General features: G+C 41.4%; 1 long non-coding RNA gene across 1 annotated transcript; it reads right to left on the bottom strand.

Annotated features, from left to right (window-relative positions):
* Positions 1-10,105: 10,105 nt before the first annotated feature.
* LOC108411314 lies at positions 10,106-10,973 on the bottom strand. Its single transcript, XR_001856562.1, has 2 exons — positions 10,885-10,973; positions 10,106-10,755 (listed from the first exon to the last, which is right to left on the bottom strand). It is a non-coding gene; the product is annotated as an uncharacterized LOC108411314 (long non-coding RNA).
* Positions 10,974-13,199: the final 2,226 nt, after the last annotated feature.

The following is a 13,199-nucleotide window of genomic DNA, read 5'->3' as shown; positions in this document are numbered from 1 at the left end:
AATTTATTTAATAAAGCAATCATTTATAGATATATCTACCCATATGGCCATATTTAGGTTAATTCTCTAGACGCTCTTTCACGCCTAAGTTTCGAGCTGCCTTCGCAGGAGTGCACCAAACCACACTTTCTGATACTTTTTAACTGTGAATCATGTTAATTGAGTGGTTTGTTTATTTTTACTTTGAAAGTAATTCAAATGATATTTAGCCAATTAATTCCTTTGTTAGTGAAGTATCCTTTGTATGAGCTTTTTGTCTCTCTTGCCTTGGTCTGTAGACTTTAAATAAATCCGGGTTACTCTACCTCCTCTTCTGAGGTTTAAGCAATGATTGCAACATTAAATTGCTAAATTCCTCTACACCCAGGATTGGGCGAACTCTGAATCACACCTACCACCAGCACTATGGCCCTGTCATCAACCCAACCACCATCTACTCATTACTAAACTACCTAATAAAAGTGCAAATTGGTAAGATTGGTTTAATTTACCTCTTGTGGGCTAATGACTGTTTATGGACATTTTCTGTGTATACAGGGACTGTGTGTGTGTGTGTGTGTGTGTGTGTGAAAATGGATTTAAGGTGCACAATTGGACCTTAAAACCACTGTTGTACTGTTACCACTGTTTGAGGGAACATTTACATTGTATGTACCTTGATGAACCAAAAATTGACCTGCACAGTACCTTTATTTCTAACAGTGTATGTATTGCTAATTTGCATCTGTATTAAATATACTGGTATTTTTAGGTTTAAGCAAGTAAAATTGTGGACTGTGATGGTCCTTGAGGACTGGTTTGAGAATGACTGCTTTAAATCACATTTGTCATACATTTGAATGTTTTCCCCACGAGACACGGTGGTAATTAAATTGTGTTTGTGAAAACATTGATGTCATGCATCACTTTCAGTTCAAGCACTGTTTGCATTTGAGAATGTTGGGTCTCATCTCTCTGGTTTATCAAAAATGTTTAGCGGTGGATGAGTTAGTAACGTTGCATTGTTTCCTCTTTCTCTATATTAGTTTAAAAATTGCAAATTAATATTAATTATATGTATAAAGAAAGTATTGTGGAATAAACTATCCACCCATTTTCTAAGCCGCTTCTCTGTCAGGGTCGCGGGGGGGTGCTGGAGCCTACCCCAGCAGTCTTCGGGCGAAAGGCAGGATACACCATGGACAGGTCGCCAGTCCATCGCAGGGCAGACAGACAGACACAGACAGTCACCCACACACTCACACCTAGGGGCAATTTAGCATGTCCAATTGGCCTGACTGCATGTCTTTGGACAGTGGGAGGAAAGCGAAGAGAACCCGGAGGAAACCCACGCAGACACGGGGAGAACATGCAAACAGGGGCAGGGGAATTGAACATAGGCCCTCCTTGCTGGGCACAGCGCTACCCACCACGCCACCATGCCGCCCGGAATAAACTATAATATATTAAAATAATTTATATTATTATATTAATTTCACCCAAAGACATGAAGAGGGTAGGCCATTTATTTTAAGGGTAACACAGAATAATGGTGCTACTTGGGCTATCAATAATTATAACTATTATTAAATTGCACTTGATTGCATTTAAATCTGGTGGGACTGCCGTCATGTCAATAAAATACTGTTTGTATTTGCTGAATAAATGGCAAAATCTTCAAAATGTTTCTCAGGTCTAAATAATCATAACAAAAGACAAAGAACTTGCCACATTCATGAAAATGTAATGTCGTCTAGCACCTTCATTCTTCATAGCTAGAATCACACATGCAAAACATTCACCCTCACAGCCTACGTGTCCTACAGATACACAGCTGTTATGGGATTCACCCAGAGGTAGAATTGAACCCGGGCCTCTAGGTATGGCAGGCCACAGCATTACTGGTTGAACCGCCAGGGGGGACCTTCACAGCAGAGCACAAGGGCAGGTGTCAGTGAAAAACGAAAATTAATACTGTAAGTAAAAGAACTGCAGGCCTAAGTGCCAAAACTACTCCAAAGAAGAGAAACCAAGAAACACCCCATGCTGGGACTGAGCCATGACCTAGAGGGTAACTGACTTATGTGCAGTCAACTCAGCTACATGCAATATAGGGTTGCAAACTAAACTGAAAGTGGGGCTAGCCAAAGGCTCAAGAAATGTAGGGAAAAAGGAATAATAACTTCAAAAAAAACTTTATTCCCCTTTTCTTTTATTACTTATGTAAAGGTGCAAATACTTTATACTTACTCTGCTACTTTCAAGTGCCAGGTAGGAGCAGGAGCAAACTCTAAGAGAGTTGCGAGCAATTACCTGAATACAGGCTTGATCAAGAGGTGTGTGCAGATGGCACGCAAACTCATGACTGAGCATGCTTTTAAGTAGAGCCAAACAAAGGTGTGACCGGTTGTCTCTAGTTACCTAGACTTGGCTCTCTGCTCCCATCTAGTGGTGGCATTGGGTCTGACCACAGGATGGGTGACACGGTTGCCAGTGGCAGACTGAGACTGACCTGTGACACAGAGCAGCTAGACTGAGTATTTACTCCTCCAAAGTCCAGTTACTTGGGTACTTGGGGTCCCAAAATAAGAATATCTTTTTTTCCATTTAGGCCAACGATACCCTGATGTTGCTGTCTTACTATTGCTATGATGACCATTAGAAGGCGCTATTATATAGAAATCGAAAACATAATGAGCTGTCATTATTATCTGTTTTTGTAAAAGGATATAGGTGCTCTATAATTATTTGGACTTTGTGTGTGCTTTGTTTAAGCACAGAACTTTTTGAAAATATCAGAAATTATGTCAGATAGAAAATAACTGTATATCCTCTCACCACTGGTAACTATATTTACATGGATTTGGCCAGCAGTTGTCACCACTGTGCAGTCCCGTTCCCATATATGGGACACTAACTAATTCTTACTTCAATAAAATGACCTATTGGTTCAGAGCGTGACAATAAAAGTTTTCCATGTATAATCCAGCATTTTTTTTTTACTTCGTATTTTAAATCAGCTATAGATCCTTCCTCGCGTAGTTGTATTATCTTCATGAGTGATGCAGATTCGTGGACTATTTGTCACTTGCTTCCCGCTAGACCAATCAGGTGGCTGCTTTTTGGAGCCAGAATCAAAAATGTCTGCGCTCATTTTGTCAACATCGCATTTACGACAAGACTGCCTTCAAAAGTGATAAACAGGGTTTAAAACAAGGTCACATGCATCTCACGTCCATAAAGAAAGAAGAGGCAAAGAATTTTACCCGCCCGCAGTGGAATATATTCAGAAACAGCATCAAACGGTGGCTTGGCTTGAAGGGCGAGAGCTGGAGGAAACGTAGAAACATTGCATATAAACCGAGTTTGACAATATTCCCGGACATGCTGGGGTTCACCCACTTGCTACTGGCATATATAAACAAAAGGCGCATGGATGCGGCCGAGAAACGAGTCACACATGCTGTGCCATCCTCTAGTCCTTCTACATGTTATTCCCCAACAAAGAAACTGAGGTCCAGCACCGGCTTGCCAGTCCCTTGCATTGGTCCTGTGCTTCCTGCTTTGCGCATGAAATGCAAGAAAAAAAAGGGCAAATACCTAAATGTTGTTGGAAAATGCCAGAAGGACCATCTATCAGAGGCAGAAACGTTTTCAGCAGGTAAGTAAAAAAACACAGCTATAAAAATGTATTAATTGCATTAATAACATGAAAGGCTAAGAAGTAAAATAATTCATACAAATAACTACAAATTGCAGGACTAGTCTAAACAGAGTATGGAACCAGGACTAAGTGATTACATGTTTTGATTTACATTTGAGATTATATATATATATATATATATATATATATATATATATATATATATATATAGAGAGAGAGAGAGAGAGAGAGAGAGAGAGAGAGAGGTATATTTATACTCATCTTGTATTTGTTATATTGTTATATTCATGTTTTTCTTTATATTTTTATTACCTACTGTTAAGCTTTCTTTTCCTCTGTTAATGTGTGTGTGTTCTGTTGAGGGCCTCTTGCACCCCCTCCTTCAAGAGAGGGAGCTAATGTATAGAATAAGCTTTTCCAGATGTTTCCTTATGGGAATGTATGGATGTGTGTGTGTGTGTTATGTATGTGTGTACATTTACCATATAAGAGCAGAGGCAGTTTGAAAAAGTTAGAGTTCCCACATTCGGCCTTCGGGAGTCTCACAGGGCTTTAACACTATCTTCATCCATCCATCCATCCATCCATCCATCCATCCATCCATCCATCCATCCATCCATCCATCCATCCATCATCTTCCGCTTCTCCGGGGTTCGGGTCGCGGGGGCAGCATCCTAAGCAATGAGGCCCAGACCTCCCTTTCCCCAGCCACTTCCACTAGCTCTCCAAGGGGGATTCCGAGGCGCTCCCAGGCCAGCTGGGCGATGTAGTTACGTCAGCGTGTCCGGGGTCTTCTCCGGGGTCTCCTCCCAGGTGGACTTGCCTGTGACACCTCCTGAGGGAGGCGTCCAGGAGGCATCCTAACCAGACGCCAGAACCACCTCAGCTGGCTCCTCTCGACGTGAAGAAGCAGCGGCTCTACTCCGAGTCCCTCCCGGATGACTGAACTTCTCACCCTATCTCTAAGGGAGTCCAGACACCCTGCGGAGGAAACTCATTTCGGCCGCTTGTATTCGCGATCTTATTCTTTCGGTCATTACGCAAAGCTCATGACCATAGGTGAGGGTGGGAACGTAGATCGACCAGTAAATCGAGAGCCTTGCCTTATGGCTCAGCTCTTTCTTTACCACAGTAGACCAGTAAAGAGCCCGCATCACTGCTGACCCAGCACCAATCCGCCTGTCAATCTCCCGCTCCATTTTACCATCACTCATGAACCCCGAGATACTTAAATCACACTTTATTACTGATTAAATACTTTTCCTTCGTGATGAATTCATAATGTTTGTGCCCCCTAAATTAAGTGAATATTCACACTTTATTACTGATTAAAATCTAATAAAATAGCAGGGGTTAATCATTACTTACCAAACTGACATCGTCATTCTTTTGCCCTCTCAGGAACAGTGATGAAAGTCCAACATGGCTCATAAAAAACATGACATTGATGAAATTCCCTGGAATAAAAAAGTATATTCTATTATCAACTTATGACTTCTACACAATACACAGAACTGGAGCAGGTGAATATGTCACTGTAGTACATGGAAAAGGAATATTCATATCATAGCAAGCATTTTTTCCAAATAACTCACACAAGTTGAAGATTGAGTTTGTGACTCAGATTTACTAAAATCTCAGAACTGAGTACCAAAAAAAGAGGAGAATATCTCGGCAGTTTAGCGCTCGGCTAAGCGCAGTTATCGCACCTTCTCACTGTCTCAGCTCAAATCAAATCAGCTCAGTCTGTTTACTACTAGGCCCTGTGAAGTCCTGCCACCATGCACACATAGCCCTTCAGAATAAGAGTCCCTGTCAAAGGAGGAATAACAAATGAGCCAAGCAGCCTAAAATCAACATGTGATTTTAACCATACACAATAGACATGCCTGACGCCACATATTACTGCTAGAATCACTTGATGCTTGTGAGAAACACAAACACCTTACCACTCTTAAAACCAAAAAGGTTTACTGCAAATAAGTAAGCACCAAACCAAATATTTAAGCTACTTTACAACTAATTTAGAAATAATAGCATCTGCAAATCCATTCTGTTTCACCACAGATAACAGCTGCATACTTTATACATTAGTCTAACAAGAGGTGGGATATGAAAATACATACTAGCACTCACAACACTCAGACAACAATACCATGTGTAAATATATCTGCAATGTAAATTATGTATATAATACAGGATGCATAACTCACCTTTAAAAGTGAGAGAAATGCAAAATATTTCAAAAAGTAAATATTTACGTGGAATATTCACTCCAGACTTGGCTGCTTGACATATAGCATTTATCACAACGACTGCTATTTACTGGAAAAGAAAATTAGCAGTAATTTCCAGCTGTAGAAACAGTTGAAGTGATAGTAGAACGCCATGAATGGCCATCTTCTGTATAACAACTCAAAGGGCAGAACCCTGAAGAGGCTTGCGGGACCTCTTGCACAGGAAGCAACAGGGGTTTTAGCCACTTGTCCCTGTTTCTTGCATCTTACGAATCATATTTTTCAAGGTTTGATTAAAGTGTTTGTCTGTTTGTGGATGGTAAACACTGGTGCAAAATGACTTAATGCCCAGTAATTCACACAGTTCATGTAGTGTGCCTGACATAAAAGTGGTGCCCTGATCCATTAGAATCTCTTTTGGAATTCCTACTTGGGAGATGATGTGGAATAGTGCCTCCACAACACTACGTGCTGAGATGTTACGCATTGGCACTGCTTCCGGGTATCACGTTGCATAGTCCATGAGAACCAATGCAAAGCAGTACCCCCGTGCACTCCATACCATATTCTATACCAATTCTCCATAGTCCATACCAATTCTCTCAAAGGGTGACTTCAGTTAAGGGGAGAGGGCACAATGGTGCTTCTTGTTTAGTGTTTTCTCCTGGCCCAAATATCTGACCATATCTGTCACTACAGCTCTTTAGAATCATTAAGTGTCATGTGTTCTTTAATATACAAAAATAATATTATGCAAGTGACCTGGTTCAAGTCTCTGACTATCCATGGTTGTGACTTGACCAAAGGCATACTTCAGAATGTCATCATGTGCCTGCTTCAGTGGGAAATCCCCTGGGGAAATCTCAAGGGTGGAGCTTCAGGAGGAAGCCTAATTGTCACCCTAACACTATGACCCTAACACTGGACCAGTGTGCCCATCTCCATGTAAAGACCCTGGTCCTGAAAATTACCTGGCTCCCTGCACCACCAACACGCCAGCCCAGGTTTTAGCTCAGCTCAGGTGACCTGAGCGACCACAGTCCGTGGATTACTAACTCATGTCACTTGTGCCATATTTTTACATAGGCACATTGTGATAGGATAGTTTATAAGCCTGGGCTTAAGCAGTAGTTAGTTGCGAAATATTGTTTCTCTCATGAACTTACTGAGCATTTTTCCTGATTGCTTTATACTGTGTTTGTCTCTGACATTTTGCCTATTTACCTGGACTGTGATTTTTGCCTTGCCTTGGTTACCTGATTTTGGCTTGGTTATTTGGACTACTCTGCTTGTGTACTAGACCTTGTTTTTTGGATTGCCCTTTTGCTTACATTTGCCTGTTGTAATGATCACAGCTGTGATCATCTCTGCTCTCCTGGTTGTGACCCACGCATGCACTTTGACACCGACTCCTACTGACCCCGATGTCTACTGTGAATAAAACTGTTCTTTTTACAGAACTCCGCGTTAGTCTGAACTTTGCTGAACCTTCACACACAACACTAAACACATTACACTGTGGGGCAGTCATGGACTGGAGGTTCGGGAACCAGCCCTGTGACTGGAAGGTCGCCGGTTCGATTCCCAGAGCGAACAGCACATGACTGAGGTATCCTTGAGCAAGACACCTAACCCCCAACTGCTCCCCAGGCGCTGTGGATTGGGCTGCCCACTGCTCCGGGCAAGTGTGCTCACTGCCCACTAGTGTGAATGTTCACTAGTGTGTATGTGGTGTTTCGCTTCATGGATGGGGTTAAATGCGGAGGTGAAATTTCTCCGTTGTGGGACTAATAAGGGTCTCTTAATCTTAATTAATTAAATGTGCCCAATACTTCCTGCTTTCTACACATCCTAAACACAGGTCTCTCTCCCTTTATTCTGCATACAGGCAAATGGGGATAAAAAGTGCTTCCATGTTCATAAGAAATGCGTGTGGTGGTGTAGTTTAGTCATTAAACACAAAGTAATTTGAGGCAAGAGAAAATAACAATAGCTACTATTTTCATAGCTATGAACTGGGATCACATGATAGCAGTGATGTAACGGATGACAAACAAAACAATCATATCCTCCTAAAGTATGATTTTGTGCTTACAGAATGACCTGGGCACAGACCATGGTGTGGTCACAAACATCCTCCATCATGCCTGCAAAAGCTATTGTCAGAATGCTTATGAAAACTACAGGTTTAATCATTCTTTATTCCCTTTTTGTTAGAAAAAGTTCATTATTATGCAGCTTGTCACAGTTTTAGCCATCTTCTCTTCCAGAATAGTAGGAGCATGTATTGATGTGTCCAAACAGCTTGCAGGGCAGAGGCAAAGGACATAGAAAGACTTTGATGTCAGTTCTTCTACTACCAATCAGGAAGCTGTCTAATGTCCTGTCCCTTTCCCCCCTATCTCAGGTCTGCTCTGGGCATATCCTAAAACAAAACACATAGACACAGCAGCGTCTGTCAGCAGTCTGTCAGCGCCTTTGGTCAGCAGTGTGTTCCCTTGTGTAAAGGTTTGTTTTAGCCCTTGTATTAGATACCTACTTTCCCTACTTAACTCTGAGACACCCATTCTATCTCTGTGCTAGCCACCACCAGTAATTGGTGGTACCCATGTATCCACCTTAACCCTTTTGTCCTCAGACAATAGGGTGACCCCCCTTAGTAAGTTTTTATGCATCCAACACCTGTTTCTGACCAACAGCTTCAGATAAAACTGTAAATATTGCAGTAGTACCATCAGTCTGATGCTGCAGCTTTCATAATAAGCCATAACCATGGCGTTTGCCATGACAAGACATTAGCATTTAGTATATTTAGCAAGAGCACAGGTGTTCCAGCAATCTACTAGTAGCTATTCTATATACTGCTTTGTGACAGCCCACCCTGTGTCTGTCGTCAGTGTTTAACACAACATTAGCATTAGGCAAAATTGTTTTAGCATACATACTTTGCACAGATGGTGTAAGGTGACATTCCAACTATAACCGTGTCTATTTTAGCATAGTAATAAAACACCTCTCTTTGTCACCATGAGCTAGACACAAACCCTAGTGATGCTGAAACATGTAGCATGAACGGTAGTTCCATGTTTGCTAGACCTAGGGCACTGCATAATGCAGGTTTAAGAGAAAGAGTACTCTTGACTGATCATCAGTTAGCTGAAACTTACTTTTCTGATTTTCAGTTTTAGTTAGATCATATAGTGGTTAAGCAGATTTTCGCATAAACCTCAATTCAAGGTTGTCAATAATTGCACAACCCACAAAAGATTGCATCTGTGCTAACGTATTAGGTCATAAAATAGTACATACTGTGGCACAACAGTCAGGTAAAATTGACTCCTGAGCCTGTAAAACCAGCTGTCCTAAATACTGAACAGAAGTTTGATTAATCTTAGCCTTTTTTATTTTAATGCTTTGTGTCCTAGCGAATGTAGGTATTTTAACAAATCTAGCAAGTCACATTCATGGTCCTCTGCATTTTAAGAAGCTATCAAAATAAAACCTGACAGTGTCGCATTATTGAATTTTATATTGCTTGGTATTCAGACAAGGAAAACCCAGTCAGGGTGACATTGTCAAACTTTAGTAAGCCATGCCAATTCAGACATAAAAAATAAAACTATAACACCTTGCCCCATGAGCTGATTGATGAGACCTAATGCCACCATGACAACACAGGACAACCATAAAAACTTGCGTAGACCCCAGTATGGGGCAGAGGTCAGCGCTACTTTGGGCTTTTAAATACAGCTTCAGTTGTACCTGAAACTCAGTCCTCAGTTTACCAGGGAGATTGTCACAGTCACTGTATCAGACAAGGTTGGTCTAAGCTTATTTTAAAGTATGCATCAAACTTACATTTTCTTACATTTGTACTTTCACAAGCCTATTTTGCCTTGCATTAAATTTAGCATTATGCATTAAAACATGCTCTGTGAGTTTGCTCTCTACTTGTTTGCCAGAATGACATATTTAGCTTCTCATTGAGGTACCATATTTTATCTGAATGAACAGGCACTTTTGTAGTTCTTTAATATTTATCCAAACTAGATGAGTCTACATGTTTATATAACTGTTCATCCACTCTGACAATGGAAACATTATCAGACCAATCAGGTGCCACCCTACCACCCCTTTGTGTGGTAGACTTTCCTCCTGCGATGGGCTTACAGCAACACTACCACAGTCTTCCCATCCGTTCTGTTAACGAGAGGAGGATAACCTACTAGGTTCAGGGTTTAATTTAAAATGGGCACTCCCCTACAGCTTAGAGATGAGATGTCCAATCTGTATAATGGCACCACTTGAAGAATCCAAACCCAAACTTAACCAGGGAACCAGTTCCCCAGGGTAGTGAGAAAGAACGAGAGCAAGAACCCCAACTTGGCTGTGATAGTGTTCCTGTCACCATGTATACCACCAGGTGAGCCTCTGCCAGGCTGGTGGCCTCTTCTAGTGGCACTGAACCCAAGCAATAGTTCCTTCTGGTAACAGGGCTATGAATTGTTCCAGACCCACTTAATCTATCAGTTCCTCTAGTCCCATTTCTCAATAAAATCCACCTCCTACAAGGGTCAAGATTTGGAAACACTGACGGGGGAGTCAGCTCATGGGGGAGTAGTTGGACTGCCCAATCTTCCATGATGGCCATGACTGGAGTGTGGGTGGAGTGCAGCAGTCTCTGGACCACTTTCCAATCCTCTTTCTGCCCCTTTACAAGGTCCTCAAAGTGGCTCTGTTGCTCTTTGAACACCTGTAGTAGAGCCTGATGTTGACTCTGCTTGATCTGGGCCAACAAGCTAACAATTTCAGCCAGGGGAGAGGCTTCCATGGCAGCTTGATACTTCTTCCCGGTTTCAGCACCACTGTGATACTCTGAGCAATGTGGGGACAAAGGAGAACAGAGGCACTGATGTTAACGGGCAGGTAGTGCTTATTCTTTTTCTCAAAAATATAATAAACAAACAAAAGAATGCTAGGCCATGAGCAGAAGCTCTTCGTTACTGCAGGCTTCAGAGTTGCTTCTGTCTCTGGAGCTTCAAGTTAATCTCTCTGCTTGTCTGGTCCTGTCTCCCAGGTCTCTCTTCTCTACTGGGGAAAGAAGCTCACATTAGCAGGGAAAGGGTCAATTAACCACAGGTGTTTGCATTTGCAAAGTCTGCCAATCAGGGCTGAATGAATAGCTAAATACCCTTTAAGTGAATAGAACGTATCAGCACTCTGGCTCCACTTCCCAAGGGGAGGTCCTACAGCCAAACAAAACCTGAGCACACCATATTTTTAGGGAAGTTTTGACTTGGAAAAGCTAGCTAGAATCAAGTCTGTGCTGACCTAGAGGAAAAACTGAAAATAGAGGTTCATTACCAGATCTGAGAATCTTTTTCATTTGTTCATTTGTGTTTTTTTGTTTGTTAGTTTTGTGTACACCTTAAGCCACACTTGAAGATGAAGCATTTCTTCAACTGGCCATTGAGAAGACAAATTCTCAGTTCTTCAAATTCAAATTCTTCTTAGCCAAATAGAAAGAGTTAGTCAATTTAGCTAGGATTTGACACTTCCTTTTAATAAATGTTCACATGTCAATGTATTGTTTTTTTTGTATCTCTGGAAAACAAAGTTACTTAATTGCAGTTAACAACAAACATTAACCTTGTTTTACTCATTAAACAAAAAATATTAACAAAAATGCATATTCTAACTGAGGAAAAAGTTAGGACACCATACCTCCTAATAGCTAGTGTTACTCCCTTTGGCTGGTATAACTCCAGTGAAATGCTTCTTCTGGACAGCTACCAGTGTCTGACATCAGTCTGAGGAAGGTCTGCCCCACTTCTCAATGCAGAATTCTTTCAGCTGTGAGACTTTTGAGGGGTTTCTTGCATGTACAGCCCATTTAAAGTCACCTCACTGTCACGGTTGGCTCCTCCCACTACTCCATGTGCCCCTTTGTTTTGATCTTCCACGTGCATTTGTTTTGTTTTTTTAGTCTTGCCCCCTTGTTTCATGACTCCACCCCTGATTGTCTCCACCTGTGTTTGCACCTCTCCCTCATTACCCTTATGTATTTAAGCCCTGTGTTTGCTTTGTTTGAATCTTCATTTGTGTTATATGCTATGTTGGATGTTCTGTTTGTACTTTTTGTTTGATTCTGATTTGTCATGTCTGCCCCCTGACCTATCCGTGTTGGCTCTATGACACGGGACTGTCTCAACCCTGATTTTGGATTTGCCCTTAATAAATCTCGCTTATCTCCGCATTTGCGTCTGCCTCCCTGCTCCCCGTTACACTCACAGCATCTCAATGGGATTAAGATCTGGGCTTTGACTCGGCTATTCCAGGACTCTCCATTTCTTAGTTTTCAGCCAGTCCTTGATGGATTTACTGGTATGTTTTAGGTCATTGTCATGCTGCAACGCCCAGTTCTGCTTCAGCTTTAGTTTTTTTTTACAGATCGTCTCACATGTTCCTCAAGCACCCTCTGATACATGGTAGAATTCATTGTGGATGCTATAATGGTGAGCTGGCCAGGTCCTGCTGCAGCAAAGCGTCCCCAACCTATTACACTTCCACCTCCATGTTTCACAGTTGGTATGAGATTCTTTACCTGGAATGCTGTATTTGGTTTATGCCAAAGATGACTTCTGTTACGGTGTCCAAATAATAACATTTTTGACTAATCTGTCCAAAGAACATTATTCCAGATGTCCTGGTCTTTGTCTACATTCTCTCAGGCAAACTTCAGTCTGGCCTTCATGGTTCTCTTCCCTTGCACACCTCCAATGAAAGCTAAACTTGTTCAGTCTCTTTCTGATTGCAGAGGCCTGCACTTTCACATCAAAAGCCATGATGACATTTTAGGGTTTTTTAGCATTTTGTGGCCAGACCTGGGCTTGTTGGCAGTTGTTTTGAATGTCCTCTACTTGTAGACTATTTTACAGACAATGGAACAGTTGACTTCAAATTATTCTGAGATCTTTTTAAATCCCTTGCTAGACTCATAAGCTGCTACAATCTTCAACAGTTAGGAGCACACCAAACTAAATGTCTGAGGTTTAAATAAGGCAAGCCTCTTTCAAAATGCTAAATAACAATGTTCTGATCATGTGCCCCTGATGTGATACAACTCTGTGTGATTTTAGCCTTTTTAAGTGGAAATAAAATGAAATAAAAGGGAATGTCCTAATTTATTCCTAACCAGAAATTGCATTCTATTTAAGTGTTTACTTTTATTGAAATTTCTCAGTATTGTTAAAATCAATAATTTATGTTTATTTAAACGTCCAAAAATGTTAAACATACAGGCTTTCATAGGCTGTCCT

This window comes from Pygocentrus nattereri, chromosome 1 (assembly GCF_015220715.1).
Source record: "Pygocentrus nattereri isolate fPygNat1 chromosome 1, fPygNat1.pri, whole genome shotgun sequence".
Taxonomy (NCBI): domain Eukaryota; kingdom Metazoa; phylum Chordata; class Actinopteri; order Characiformes; family Serrasalmidae; genus Pygocentrus; species Pygocentrus nattereri.
This window is presented reverse-complemented; position numbering and strand designations above follow the sequence as displayed.